Here is a 16242-nt window from a genome sequence, read left to right on the forward strand (position 1 = left end):
ATACACACACACCAATTCCCTGCATTTTCCCCTGCAGCAGCGGGACTCAAATTTCTGCCCTTGCAAAGCTTTGAGTAGGAGGGCAGCTGCAAGTAGGGTTTGTATAAAAACAAACTTGGCCCAAGTTGCCTTTGTTACAAATTTTCCACAACTCAGAGCAGATTTACTTGTGCTTACCTCACTCCCCATCTGTCAAACACCTGGAGCCCTGGCACCTCAAACAGGAGAAGCGTTTTTTCAGGCAGGCTGGAGAAGGTCTTCTGATGAAAGCAGAGACTGCTACATACCAGGACTTTCAATCTTTAGGGGCTTTTTTCCCTCCTCCCACCTTTGACAACAGAGCTTTAATACAGGCAGAGCACTTCGGGGGGGTCCTCCAGGAGATGAGAGCCCTTCGGCTCTGGCAGCCAGCGGTACCCATTCCCCGAGGCTGAGGAGATGCGCCTGCCAGCTCCACTGACATCCATCCCCTCACCTCTTAGGGTGGCAGAGATGCTGCTGAAAGCACAGAGATGTCAAGGTGAGGACAAGTATCCAAAAAGCAAGGACAGGGAGATAAACAAGAAGCCAAAGCTAAAATCACCTCTGCCCCCAGGCACTGCCTCTGCCTCCCCCAGCTACTTCAGAGCTACAAATCAAAAGCTCAACCCTCAGACGACCAAACTGGGATAGGAAAAGGCACCAACTACAGTCAACATCACTGGAAAATGACCCCTTAGTTCTCAGTACAATATAGTAAATCAGTGCTGCTAGCACTGGAATATGTTCACACAACAAGAAATTCGAGTGATTTTGCAGAAATAACCCTGAGGCAACAGGTAAAGGGAGAGGAGAAAGTCTATAGGATTAAGAAACTAAATTAGTTCCTTAGTCACTGAAACAACTAAGAGAGCTGAGGTTTCACTAGAATTTTAAGGGGCACTTTTAAAGCATAGCAGTGAACCGACAAAAGGCATTCTTCTCTTCCCTCATTGTTTAAAGCCCACGGGGCTTCAGCACACGCTGGTCCTGAGGCCAGCCCGGAGCGCGTGCTGGCTCGCAGCTCACGCTGGTGTTGTGCTGGTGCCCCGGGCTGTTAGTGCCATTTATTGAGCTGTAACGTTGGCACAACTGCAGTGAACTGGGACCCCCTGGAACATCAGAGTTTTTGACACTCTGTGTTAGCGCTGGTGTTCTGGTTTAATTCCAGCTTGTTTAATTCTATCCGGGTGCTCCCAACCCCGGGCACTGCCAGCCGGGGAGGACGATCTCCTCTTCCCTCTCTGCAACCACGTAACCGCGGAGCAGCCACAGGATCCAGCCCCGGGGGGCGGCTGCATTTCAGCCGTGGGTGAAGCGACGGCCATGCATCACTCCCATACCCACTAGTGATTTTTTAAAGTGCGTGCTTCAAGAAGACAGCTTACATAAATGGAAGAATCACACTGTATACCCGCCACACACACAAAGAGAAGGGAAGGCTCTGGGCAGTGATGTTAAGGAGAGGCAACGTGAAGAGCCCAGAATTCACTCTCAAATACCCCTCGATGCTGAAGGAACAGACAGACGTTTTCCAAGCCGGCCTGGCAGGCTGGAGGCAGCGAGTCGCGACTGAGCTTCCTCACTTGACTTTCAAGACAAAGAACCCATCTGAGTAAAACTTTAAGATATACATGTTATGTTTATCACCAGTGAGGAAAAGAGGAGGAGAGGATAGGTTGTTCCCTTCCTGTTTACCTTATAGTCCCTCTAAAATGTTATAATGAGAGCTCAGTTCAGTTTGGATTTTAACAAGAAGTAATTTGTATGCCAGAGAGAAAAGCTGAGGTTTGATTTTCCTTCAAACGATGTACGATACAACAGCAAATGTGTCTGTAAGGCAGCAGAAGGGGACCTTGCAGACTTTTTTTTCTACATTGGTAAAGATGGCTATTCTTTTTCCAAAGGGATGTGTATTTTTGTCTGTTTTCTGCATGCGTTTTCACTTTCTCAGAGCCTGAAGGAACATATTTAATGTGAAAATGCTTGAGAGTCTCCCCGGAGCTGCAGTGCAGATGGGTCACCTTCCCCTTTTCCCACGAGCTGGCTCTGCTCATCACCCATCAGTCAGGAATATGCCCCAGCGGGGAGCAGTCTAATGTTCCTTCAGATGAATATGCAGTAAAGATGGGATCTGAGCTGGTGTTCAAAAATCAGCAAGAACAATTTCCTTTAAAAATTAATTACTGCTGACATCTGATACAATTGTAGCATGCAAGCAGACACCAGCAATTAATTAATCAGCAGTTTTAAAAAAAGAGAGTATTGATTTGTTGTTCCTCATAAACCTGGAATATTAGATTGAGGACAAGACAATTACATAAAGCAAGAGAAGACAATTGGCCTTCACGAGTAAGACAAATGGAAAGGAGTCCGGGTGTCTCTGGTTTTCTTGTAAAATACTGGCATCTCCATCAGCGCCACTGCACCAGAAAGCATGTTCAAAACAGCTAACTCATTCTTCTGAAAAACTAATCTCTCCAATAAATAAATAAATATGCAAATAAATTGAGCAAGCCATAGACAATGCTACTGAACTGGAGCCTCCGATACACACCCAGCAGCCATGTCCCCTAGCCCCTGAGGGACCACGCCGGCTCAGCAGCCTTGGCGTAGTGATCCTCCAAAGCCTCAAGGGAGGAGGAAACGTTCTGCTGTTACCATCCCGCAGGCGGGGAGCCCGGAGTCTCGCCCGAGGTTACACCAAGGAGCCGCACTACAACGCACTCTCGCGTCTGCCATCCCAGCCACGACACTGCCTGCCTGCCCCCCGGCGCACCTCGACGCCTGCCGCCGCCCGCGACCGCCCTGGCCAGAAATTCAGTGGAAATCACGCAGGATACCAAGGTACAACCTGGCACAAATCTTTGCTGCAGCATCCAGCTGCAAGGAAACAGAGAGGCAGCCAGACATTTAAAAGCTCGTGAGTGGGGCTGAGCACAGCCGGGTGTCCCAGCCCCGCGCCACAGCCAGGCCACCCGGCAGGTCCCCTGCAGCTCTGCGGCAGCGGTCTGCGGGAAGGCAAACGGTGCCTGGACAATCCTTCCAAGATGCTTTTTGCTCACGCCTCCCCTGGCGTGTTTCGCATGCTTGGAGAATTCACCCGCTGGAACCAATCTTCACAAATACTCATTTCGGGATGGGCGCTCTCTGCCCGGTCTCTTCTCCAGAGAGTGGGGCGACACCTGGAACCACCCGCAGAGGCCCTGGGGCAGATGCTCTCTCCGTCCCCGCTCCACCGCCCCGCACAGACACGTTGTCCCTTCTGCCACTCGCAGCCGGACTGGCTGCCACGCACAGCCCAGGGTGAAAACAGACCACTTCTCCGTCAGAAAACATCGGCCCCTCGACTCCAGAGCATTTTCTGCGAGCAATTTTGTGAAATTCAGTCTTGCTTCCCTGCAAGCCTCCCTCCCTTCCAGTCAGCAGTGGCACCTGGGATCCCGAGAGGGAATCGCGCGATCAATCACACTCTGGTTCTTCCTGGAGCAGAATCGTCTCTTTTTAATTATCTGCCCTGTGTGCGACCAGTTCATCATTCTCAATCACACCTCTCTGTCTCTACATATATGTTATTTCCCCCCTCGTAAATATTCTTTTCTGTGACGTGGAAGCTCCCTTCCTGCTGTGGTTTGGAAACCTGCTAACTGGTTTCCAAAGGAAAAAACCAAGCCTAATTAGTACCTGTCACAGGCCCGCGTTTTTTTCAGCTGTCTTCCTAATGAGGTCGCTTATATTAGAACTACAGAAACATAAACCAACACATTTCAGGGAAATCAGATGTAGCAACAGCAAGTTCTGTTAAAAAGGGTTTTCCAGGTAACTTCTGCAAGAAATCTCAGGGGCCCAACAATTCCCAGTGACCTCAGAGGGGCACTGCACTGCCTCAGCTCTCCTGTACCTCCCCAACAAATTTCAAATAAATATTTCTTGTTTACAGCTTTAGCTTTATTTTTGAAAAATATAAATTCAAGGATATTTTGAAATGAAGCGTCACCCAAAAGCCAGAAAGGACCTGTGCTTCCTTCTCAGAACGCCTCCACAAAGTGTTCTGATGTTTGGGGCGTTATCTGGGGGTTTGCCTGAAACAACCTCCCTGATTCAACAGGGGAAAAAGGTTCCTGCTGAAAGATGCTGCCCCCCTGCCTACCCCCCGCCAGCCTCCTCTGCTCTTTGACAGAGCAGGGCCCACGCCGTGAGCAGGCCGGTATCGCCGCTGCCCTGGGCACAACCCTGCCCCTTCCCTGCCTGCCTGCAACCCGCCACAGGTCGCAGGGCTGCTGCCAGCTGCCTGTCCTCTGCCTGCCACCGGCTGCCTGTGCTCGTCTGCAGCCCCTCCTCTTGAAAGTGCAGGCAGGTCGCCAAAGGAAGAGCCGGTAACTTGAGCAGTCGATACTAACTCTGATTACCCAGCCTTTGACGACAACACGGTCGTGCAGTACAAACCCTGGTGAAAAGCAAACACCGACAAGATCTCACGCAGGCTGTTTCCGTGGGTGCAGGGCAGAACTGCCTGCTGGAGCTAGCAGGTGAAAAGAAATGTTCTTTGGTCCAGAATTTCACACTCCCTTTTCCCCTGTAACTACATGTGTGGTTTTTAAGCCATCAACTCCCCTTTCTGTTCCTGCCGCACCTCTGCCCGTAGAGATGGCAGCGGTGCCGTGCGTAGGCTGGGAACTGCAGGTGTGTCTGTGCCTTCTCACCTCCCCCAGCTACGCTGAGTTCCCCCGCACCGCCGTGTGCTGCTCACGGGCTGCTGCTGCGGGTCTCTGCAGCTCCAAGCACAGCGGCAAGCGGGGTTTGTCGTGCCCAGGCAGGGCATCAGACACGTGCAGAGGCAGGTTGGGGGGACGGCTGGGCTGTGGGGGTCGAGGCAGCAGCTTGTGCAGCATCTTGGTGACATGAAACAGCTCCCGGGACACGATGAAACTCACCGCTCCGTGGAGATGGATGCCAAGCCCCTGCTAACGCTCGGGTGCTGCACAGCACGAGCTGCTCTGGGGGGACGGCAAAGCCTCGAGGCCTGGGAGGAATACGCCCCAGGTTCACAGCCTGTGAAATGGGGCTGCCCCGTTCCATTTCACACCACCCGGGAGCAATTCAGCAGCAAGCAGAGGCAAAGGCACCTCAACAGGCGCAGGTATCTCACCGTGCTGAACCCCACTCTGAAATGGTCTGGACCACCAAAGTAACTTGGGATCTCAGACTTCATTTTCCAGTCCAAGTCTTTCTACATTTCTAATCTGTGGCCATACCTCCATTGATGTGCAATGATGCAGGTAGTGAATGAGGCTCTTCCAATATCTGATGGTCTTATCCAGTGACTCCAGACCTCTGGAAATGTGTCTCTAAGGAGCCTCAGTAAAGTAGCATTCTCCATTTAAGATCTTCAGCCACTGGGACACCCACAGCTGCACAATTGGCCAATCTCTGGGTCCACATCCAACTTAATACCGGGGAGGTTTTCAGACAAGTCTTTCAATGTCACCTGCACTCCACAACCTCCATCTATTCTGCAAACTATCCCCCAGGGACTGAGAACATGTCACCTCCCTGATTTACACAACAGGCCAGGGAACAGAGACGTGATCACCTTGCCCATTTAGCATTCAGCACGCTGACAAACAACCCAATATTACATTTTTCAAGGAATTAAAACCTGACTCAGAAAACCAAGGCTTCATTAGCAGAAGCTGTTTACTTGCTGCTAGGATGAGGGTGGCTGTCCACCCCGTAAGCCATGGAGGATTTGGCTGGGGAGGGTGTTCAGAGACGGGTGCTACGCAGGCACGTGTCAGTGCAGATTCACTGGGTTCAATGAGTGTGAGAGGAACGTGCAAATTCTCAATCTACAGGTTCCTGAGGAAATGATTCTTCTTTAACTGTGCTGGCTGGCGTGTCACCTTATAGCCTTGCCTCCTCAACCTCCACCACAAACCCTTTTACTTCTAATACATTTTATCCTGTTGCCCATTTTCCAAGGAATTTGGCAAGAACACCAGGGCTTCTGAGTTGCCAAAGTTCTGACAGGTTTCACCCCAAAGCAGCCAGGGTTGGGCTGGCCGGCAGTTCTGGGTCAAAGGAAACCCTCCTCCCTCATGTTGCTGCCCACAGAGGTGCTTTCCCCAGCAGCACCAGTCTCTTCCTGGGAAGTGTTTGGCTCTCCCTGACCCCCCTCCAGGCAGGACTGACTGGGGGGAGCAAAGGGGTGACTCCACTGAGCTCACCCAGGGCAGCCAGCACTTGGGCTGCTCACACGTGCAGGTACAGACGCATACACAGAATGTAACACCTGAAACCACAGCAATTCTCTGCTGGGAAAATTAACTACCACTCCTCCAGCCAGAGGCAGAGCAGCGAGGTGCTGCAGCTTCAGGAGGACATGAGAGAAGCGCAACGCGGGTACAGGTGGGCTCCCCGGCGGGGCTGAGCGCGGCGAGTCCCGGCAGACTCCCGTTACCGTAATATGTACCAGTCCTTGAAAACCATTACGAGGATGCACCCCGCTGTAGGAACAGCTTGATTGCATCAGTACCTGGCTACCACCTATATTATAGAAACACCCCTGCTGGGAGGCGTAAAGCCAGAGCGGCCTAATTAGAGAGCATTTGAGCGCTCCCAGGCTCAGCATGGCTGATCTCATAATTTTCCTGGAAAGTTATATCTTCCAAAGCCAGAAATATATTTGAATGGAAGGCCTCCCTGCATCCCTTTCCTCCGAAGTCCACGGTGGTCCAAGGCTCCCCGCGAAGACTGTGCCTTTCCAGAGCGGCGCAGGACCCCGAGAGGCGTGCAGAGCGAGGGGAGGGAGCGCCGGGACAGGCAGCCCTGGCCTCCGTCACATCTGGAACAGGGTCCCATTTGGTTCCCAGCTCCTCTATCTTCCTTTTCATTTTCTTTCTTGTTTAAAGAAAAGCAGAAAATAAAGCAAATAAAGCTGCTCTTCTGGCAGCTCAAAGACATCCTCTCTCCTGCCTTTTTAGCAGTTTAAGCCCAGCTGACAAAGTCTGAACAGCGTCTGAACCCTGTGGGATGCTGTCACCCATCTCTTGCAGCACCAGGAATCTCATCCCACCTTTCTGAGGTGTTAACATCTCCCTTCAGGAGCACGGCCCTTTTGCTTCCGCAGCATTTGGGCAGGGTATCACAGTCAAGAGGACACATCATATGGCTTTTCCCTACAAATCAACATTTCAATATCTTGCCTACAATCCTCCCAGACCATTTCTTGACAAGCCCTAAGTTCAGTCCTTCCTCCATAACACCTCCCCCCCATTACCTGCAACTCTAAATGCAAAATATTGTTTTCAGAAGTGGCTGAGGCAGTTTTGGAGGTGGGAAGGAGAAGAGTGTTGTCACATAAAAGATTTCCAGTAAGAAGCCTCCACCCCCCTGCTCAAGCAGCTCACCCAGAACAGCCCTGGACCACCACCAGTTGGGTTCTGAGTGTCTACAGGGACAGAGATCACAAAATCTCTCTGGAGCCTGTTCCAGGGTCTTACCACCCCTCACGGCAAAGAAGTTCTTTCCAATGTTAAAGGTAATTTCCTGCATTTCCATTTGTACCCGTTCCAGTTGCAAAACTAGAAGATAAATTTTGGAGCGTTTGATGTGCACTCAAGATTGCAACGCAGAGACAGCAGATCTACCCTCGGGACTTGCTTTAAAGGAGCAATCCAATCACCAGGAGTGCTTGTTTTCCGTCACCTGCAGAGAGAACCCTTCTTCATCTACCCAAAATAAGCCTTACTTTGAAAAACATGCTGTGAGTGAAGCTAACGGGCAGAAAAAAAACAACCTGCCTCTGATTGCATGGGCAGGAGACCCAGGAGAGGGAACAGGCCTTTGCAATGAGGAGCACCAGCACCTTCCTTTTGGCCTGGCATTCTGCATCCAGCGTCTGCGCACACCGGCACGGGAGCAGAACACCTGCCGAGACCCACGGGAGGCCGGACGCCCTGGGAACCCCCAGCCCATCCCTCCCTCACAAGAAGGGGAAAAGGTGCTTGTTGTGACCCTGCTCCTCTTTAGTAGATCTGCTACACTGCTCCTGGATCTCCTGCCCCAAAGTTTAAATGTTATTTACAGGTCAGTCTCCTTTGGAAAAGGCCAGCAGAAGGCTCCAGCAAAACTCCTCAGAACAGGGGCAAGACATAAATGCATCTGAACGTTTCTCAAGAGAGGTGGATTTCATTTTAAGTTACAATCCTGGCTTCCTACTATGGACAGACCAAACAAATACACAGAGCACTTACCCTGATCGGTCTTCCCTCATCCTCTGATATTCTTCATTTCTGTATGCACACATAATACTTAAGTATTTTCTCCAATTAAACCTTGCACAGCAAAAATATAGTTTCCAATAAACACAATTCCAGGGAAGCCAAATGACCTAACTCCATGCCCTAAGTTAGGCATGTGTTTAAATACCATATGGGATCACAGCGTCAGTTTCTAGATTATGTATTTTTCCATAATTAACAAACAAATTGAGAAAGAAAAAAAGCCAGCTAGGAAGCAGGACAAAATACGAATGGCTCTTTTTGCCCTGAATTGCAATTGCATAGCAGAGATAACGCAACGCTCTCACCAGACCCTTACATGCTGTGACAAGGCAATTTCCTCCAGGCTGCCTATTCGCTATTCAACTCGCGTCTTATTGACTGTATAAATCTAATGTGAAAATAATTCCTTATTTCCCTTAAGATAGCAATATAATGAGAAAACAGCACACCCTGTACAACAGCTAGTCTTAGCAAAAGTTTTAAGTGATGTTTTTGGTGTGTATGTTGATGCAGATGCTCCCAGAGCAGCCACACGCCGCTGGCCCCAGCCCAGCTGGTCCGGGCAGGAGTAACGGGGAGCAGCAGCTCCCCAGGCTGTGGGTCGCTGCCGGCCCACGGCATCTGCCCCGGGTACCCAGAGGGATGCTGCACCTCTCACACAGGCAGTCCAGTCCCTGGCCAGCACAGCTCCACCACAAAAGTGGGGGGGAAAGGAGAAAAGGGAAGAAAAAATTGCCGGTTTGAGCTCAGTCTCACTGTTGCTTATTACGTGCTCAAATATACTTCAGAGGTGCGGCGTCACGGAGAAAAAGGGGACGCGCAGAAGGGAGAAGGCAGAAGAGGGAGAGGGGTGATGAGAATGCTCCATAGCACTTAACACAGTTCACTGAACATGCCCAGAGATTTCAATTCCCTCAATCCCCGTGCCCAGTCCTGCACCTAAACGTGCCGGCTGCTTCCAGCGCAGCCCAGGCACCAGCTCCTCTCTCTCTTCAATTACAACCCCACGCACAGGGGCTTCCCAGGGCCAGGTTATAAAGCATCACACTAATTCTCAGTATCTTATACACGGCAGCTCATTATTTAGAGATAACAGGCTCCCCAGCGAACACATTGCAGGCTTCCTGTGGAAAGATCAGGTTATAAAGTGCTTGAGCGCAAGGATTAGTGATCGAAATGATTATCGTGGCTTGTTCTTTTGGAGGTTCCTCTCTGCAGGAGGCCAAACCTGGCGGATCCCCAGGGGAGCCAGAGGCATTTGCTTCCCAAACACAACTTCCCTCTCGCCCAGCCCCAGCTCCAACAACAACACCACGTGCAGAAGGGCAAGATCCACCCGCCTCCCGCTGTCACCAGAACGGGAAGGCCTCCCTAGCCCTGCCCTGCGCGGCGGCTGGCGAAGGCCGTGCCCTCTGCCAAGGGCCGGCAGAGCGAAGCTGGCACAAGGCCCCGGTGCCACCGGCTTTCGAGCGCGTCCGCCCGCTGCCAGCCCCGCATTTGGCACAGGGAGCCCGGGCCGCCACGGCCGGGCACGCAGGTTAACACCATCCTGAGACAGATGAGCAGGCTTGGTCCTGGCCTTCTGGCTGCATTTCTTTTTCAGCATCTTCCTTTTGTTGCATTGCTTTTTTTTTTCCTTGTTATTTAGCACTTCAGAAACAAAACTGATTAGAGATGTCTCACCAGAGACTCTGGTTTGGGGAAGTAGAAGGCAGCAGTATTAAAAGCATATTGAATATTCATTCAACAATGAAATCCTAATTCTGCTTAGCAGTTCATCTTGCGGAAGCACATTTCAAAGTGAAACTTGAACATCAAGGTGAATATTAATTATGCTGCTGTTGGTTTTTTCCTCAGCAGATTTCATTTCTAAGTCATAGTTCTGCAAATTCTCATACACAACTAAACTTATCACTGAGGCTGAACAGAAAAGAGATTCATATGTGTGGGGCGTGTAGCAAATACCAAAGATTTGTAAAATGCAAAGTCCACAGCAGTTTAATAAATAATACCACCACCACCTAAATGCCTAGAGGCTCTCCAACAGCAGCCTTCAGCCTTCAGCCTCCGCACAGGGGATGTCCCTCGCGGGCAGTTCTTGTCCTGCTGCCCACATTCTGCTCCAGGGCCGCCTGCAGTCGCCCGCAACCACTCCAAGGCCAGTCTGGGCTCCCCCTTGCCCTGGGGCCTGTTCGTGGTGCCTCTGGGGAGGAGGGGAGCCCCCAGGATGCCCAGCTTCTCCGGGCGCTCGACCCGTCTGCGCAGGGTGATGCTGGGTCAGGGTCCAGCTGGTCGCCTGCACCTTCATCACTTCTTGTCACCCACATGCTGTCACCCTCAGGAGCAGCAGGACGGGGACAGGAGGAGACGCAGCGTGTCCCTGTCAGCTGTGCTGCGCTCAAGCACAACGGCAGGGCTGGCTTTCGTGCTGAACTCCCCAGGCTCCTATTTTCTAATGAAGGGTTTCTTCACACTCTTTACTCAAAACTATTCCCCAGCTTTTCAGAAACAGTCGCAGTTCACTCTTATCAGACATGAATTGCAATGTACGTGTGCAAAGAAAATAAGATGAGTCAGTTTTTATGGAGAAGTTGCCTTAGGGATTTCATTCAAAATGATCGTCTTCAATTTTATTAAAATCGATAGGAGATTTTATTACAGTATAAATTAAATGAGAGGCTATTTGCTCCTCAGATACCAGAAGCAACAGTATGAAAATCGCTTCAAGCGATGATATTCATCCACCTGTCTTAGCTAATGTTATATATGTGCAAGTGTGGAGTTTCATTTCTTTTCTCTCTTATTTTTTTATCCCTTAAACACCAGGCATAGTTCATGAAATGTGACTGAGGCTTACAAATGATACTCAAATATTTTTAAAGGCTGAGGTTTGCTAATGGTTAAAACACTGGTGGAAGCTCAGAAAGGACATGAAAAAATTATTGAGGTCTGTAGGAAATACTCTACAGCAAGTGATTAAAGAGCTCAGTCTGTTTAGTTTATTAAAGAGAAGGCTAAAGGTGACTTGATTACAGGGTATTAATACGTTCACAGGGAGAAAAATACAAGGGACTAAATGGCTTCCAATTTAACAGAGAAAATAGCACCCGTGAGCAGCAGCACACACCCTGCCAGGCAAGCTGCTTGAGCGGGAGGGCGAGATGCTGTTGGGATGAGGCCCCGGCTCTCTGGGTGACCCTCCCTTCAGATTTACACCACTGTCACGACAAACACTGCTCTCTGTTGGTCGCTGTGTCAGAGGACAGACCCCTGCGCATGCCAGCCGCGGCCGCCGCACGCTTACACAGCGAGCGCTTCCAGAAAAGAGCACGGACACGCAGGCGGCGGGGAGAGCAGGGGCAGCCACCACGGGGCGGGGGTTTAGCAGCTGAAATGAAGAGCTCCGGGGACACATTTCTGCAGGCAGCACCTGTGGCCTGCTAGAGCCAGGAAGCTTTTAAACACACATTTAGGTGGCAGTCCAGCAATACCACTGTTTTGAGAACTGAAATTCCTAAAACCAGAGTGAGAAAACTGAGGTTTTGATTGAAATGCTAGGATGTTGGTGGTGCTCCAGGAAAAACCTGAAATGCTGTGCTACAGTAGATGTAAGATAAGCTGTGATAATAGCCAATATTCTGTCAAAGTTGATCTAATAATCACTTAAACTGGACTTAAGTGCTTGAAAGGTTAATGTGGTAACAACTCATTTCACAAAGCTGCCATATATCAGTAGACAAATCATTTAAATAAATATATACACACTCAAACGAGGGTCAGCAGGGCCCTGTAAATGCAGGTCATATTCTGAAATGCTGCCAGTTACTGTCACTCTGAAGGGAGAAATTGATGTCAGGCCGATTTGCATAGGGAGAAGCTGCCCCTAAATGCCAAAGACAGAGAAATTAAACACAGACGACAGCCGGTTACGTGATATTTAAAGTTCATCCCAGCACATGATACAACACTAAAGCATCCCCAGCCCTGCACAGATCTGACAGGCTCTGCAGAAGCGTCTTGGTCTCCATTACCAGCCCGGGGACACGGGCAGGCACAGACACCTCGACAGCCCTGCTGTTTCAGCCCAGTTGATAATCCGGGGCCGGAGCTCCGCGCAGCTGCCGGTGTTTCCCACCAATGCGGAGCGACGCTGGCAGGGACGGAAGCGGCTCCTTCTGGCAGGGCTGGCAGCTCCTCCACCAGCTGCTCTCCAGGAGGGCAGCAAGCCAGCCCGCTGGCCTGCCCACTGCCCCCAAAACCCCCAGAAACGCTGTGGCTGGGAGGTGGACAACTCCTAAAACGGTCTCCCTGCGCCCAAAGCAGCAGAGCTGGACCTGAGCCTCAGGTACCTCCAGAGACAGCGGTAAGGCGGAGGGTTTGGTGCAAAAAACACGCCTCAACCTCTGCCCCCACCACCCTGAGCACACAAATTTGCCGCCTTAAACCGTTTGGACAAACACCGAAAAAGCCAGTAAATCAAGATTAGGGGAGGTCGGGGATGCTGCAAACATCCCCCGCCTCAGCACCAGCAGGGAATGGGCCGGACGAGGAGGGCAGACCCCACGGCCGACTCCCGCGCAGCCCCTCAGGCCTCACAAACAGCGGGAAGAGCAAAGTAAGTTCCCACCTGTAGGTGGGCTTGGAGTTGGTAGAGACACAGCTGGAAGGAGCAAGGGATTATTCACTAAATGGGGGGGGAAAAAAGAACATAAATAGGGGTGTTCTGAGCTTTTTTAGTTTTACTAATTCTACTGAACGGGAGGAAGCAGAATTTACCGCAAAAGGTAGGACAGAAACAGAGATGTTGGAGTTCTATCCCCCCCTGCAGTCTCCTGTACCATCACTCCACTGGCAACCTCTAGCAAGCCACGGGGCACCAGTCCCTTGCTGTTCTGCATTTCAACACTTACTGAGGTATCAGAATGACAAACATTGAGTAGCAGCACCTTTGGTCTTTTTCAACATAGCAGGTTTTAAAGCAATTTCTTTTCCACTTTAAATCAGACCTTTAGTTTCATTGGAAATGGGAGAGGAAAGGGATGAGCACTGAATAGTGATTCAAAAGCACAAGAACACATCTCAGACATGACAACCTTAAGGGCTTTCAGGGGCCTTTGCATTCTCCTGTGTCCAATATTATTTTGGACCACACGATCCCTCTCCTGAGAAAGCTGCATATTCACCCCATCCCAACACAGATCTATCTCCTTCCAAATAGGATCTCTCCCTATTAACAATGGAGATAGACCTTGGCAACTAGTTTAGAGTCACTGCTTCGCCTTCAGATAGCTACGGTTTACTGAGATCAATCTCGCCGCACGTGCAGCCCCGGTGTTCCAGGAGCTGCTGTGGCCCAGAGTTGATGCCCTGGGGTCTCTGCATGGCAGGAGTTTGGTCTGCGGGGCCCTGTGCAGGCTCTGCCTTTATTCAGGCTTTATGTCAAGAAGCCCCGACACCAACCATCACCCCCACAGCAACAACACACAGCAATTAGTGTCACCAGGACTCCAGTAAAGGCACAATAAATCACCACGATAACTGGTAGAAATTAGACACAGCGCACGCACTCGTCCCTTGTACACGCCTGATGCTGATGAAAGCTAAGGACTGGCATATTTATTAGAGACAGAGCCAATACGGACAGCAGCTGGGCCAGCTTCCCACACAGAGATTTCTCATCGTTTCTATTTAAGCCCTCGCAGCTTTGATAGACACATTTCCAACTCACTGCGGTGTCGCTGCCAGTTCCACTACCACCACGAATACATCACTGCCTGCTTGCTGAGCTCCGAGCGGCTGCGCGTCCTGAGGGACTCCCAGACCCGCTGGTACCGCGGGGAGAGCTCAGAAAAAAAGTCTGTTTCATCTGAAAACAATCCCACTTGTGTAGCATTTATTCTCTGCAGATGCTATGTCTTGTTCTTTCTTTAATTAGGGCATTTGCATAAAAACTAGATTTCTGCATCCTAAGTTTATTGGTTCTAGCTGAGGTTTTGTGCAGGGTTTTTTTCCTCTCTTCTGAAACTGTCTTTGGTTTGGGGACATGATAATTTCTATCTTTCTAATTACGATGTCAAAACCAAAGGATTAGCTATTCCACTAGGAATACAAGCAATGAGAGGTGATTACACAGCATTCCTGTTTCCAGGCAAAAGCCACTGGTGTAGTCACACGCAACTAGTAAGGTCCAAATACTGGCTAGTGTTCGTGGGTGCAGAAGCAAGCAGAACTGGAAGCAGTAATGCTGCATTTACACCAGCCGAGCACAGATCCTGCCCTTTCTTCCCAGGCCCCTTGCCTGCAAGGTGTGCACGGCGGCTCTGCGCACCATCAGGGCTTTCTCAGTATCTTTCACCCTTGGTACTGGCGAGAGTTCATGTGCACTGGGACAATACCACTGGCCCTAGTATGCCTGCCAGCATAGGAGAGGAGTGCTGAGTGCTCCACAGTCTGGGAGCAGACGTTCCTCTCTATCAGGTCCTTCAAAAGCCGTACAGTGTCACTAATTACCAATAAAAAAAAAAAAAAAAACCCACAGCAAAATAGTAAGCACAAAACCCAAACCTACTTCTGCCTCTTGTAATGCTTATGTTAATGATCTTGTTCATAATATTCACCCCTGATTCTTCCATAATGGATCAACAAGTCTTTCCCATCCCCAGAAGGAATAACAAACCTGAAAGCTGTTACTGCACAAAATCATCTGGCTGTTATTTCCTGAAACTTACTTTGCACATAAGTATATCATCCACTAGTACAGAAGAAAAATGGCTTAGTCACAGGCGCTCTTCCATACTCCCTCTCACATCAACAGCCTTCTGACTCATTTGAGCATGACATTTAAACAAAGGTGAACGCAGCACAAAGCCAGCCTCTCGCATTCGCTTTTACCTTGCATGCGGGAAGAGAGCACAAGTTTGGTTACCTGCCTGCCTTTGTCACTCTGCCTCTGGGCTCCCACGGCAGCAGAGAGCTCACCACCCAAGTGCCCCACGCCTGCCGCCAGCCCCACATCCCTGGCAGAGCGGGACCCTTCCCCATGCCGTCCCCAGGAGGAGCTGGGGCAGCCCCAGGCGGGTCCCGGGTTCGGACGGGCGGCTGGGGCAGCCATGACCTGACCCACCAGCTCATCCCTGACCATTCCGGGGCACCATGAACTCCGAGCTGCCCCACGAGCTCCACAGAGAGGGGCTGAGCTGGGGGTCTGCTGGTGGGATTTGGCTGCTGACCCTGGGAACACCCCTCCTTCGTCCTCACCCCATTTTTCAAGATAAAGCCCGTGAAGGTGTGTGAGTTGCACGGATGAGGAGACTCTTCCCCTTCTGCGGGGGCTCCGCAGCCCCGGCAGGTCCCCTCTGCCCTGCCGGTGCCCACGTACAGCCCCGGGCACTGGGAACTCCGCGGCTGCAGCTCCTTTGCCCGGGGAGATAGCAGGCGCTGCTTTTCCTCCCCTTCATGTACAGTTCACCCATACTGAACAGAGCCATGCAGCACAGACTCTATTTGTTCTTTTCCTCATCTTATTTCCTATTTTTAAATCACTGAGCTGAAAAGCCTGTTTTTAATGAAAAGGATGACTCTTTGTTAGAAATGTGACAAATAAGGTCTCTCGTAAGAAAAAGAAAAAATCTGCAAGTTATTAGAAGTGACACGTCAAATACAAGCTGGATTATGGGCACAGTGAACTAATTATTTCTTAGAGAGATACCATTAAAATAGCATGTAGCACTTCTTAAAGCCCTGACAGACAGGTAATGAGGATGGGGAACCGGTGAACGCAGACAAGAGCCCAGTTTGTCAAGAGGGAGAAGGGCTCCCACAGAGGCACCAGGAGACATCGCAGGACCCCCGAGCACGGGGTGCTGCACCCCTCGGGGTGCCCAGCCCCGGGACCTCCACAACCAACCCCAGGACACCGAGTTCAGGTTCGGCTGAGGGA

The sequence above is a fragment of the Strix uralensis genome, chromosome 20, assembly GCF_047716275.1.
Source record: "Strix uralensis isolate ZFMK-TIS-50842 chromosome 20, bStrUra1, whole genome shotgun sequence".
Taxonomy (NCBI): Eukaryota; Metazoa; Chordata; class Aves; order Strigiformes; family Strigidae; genus Strix; species Strix uralensis.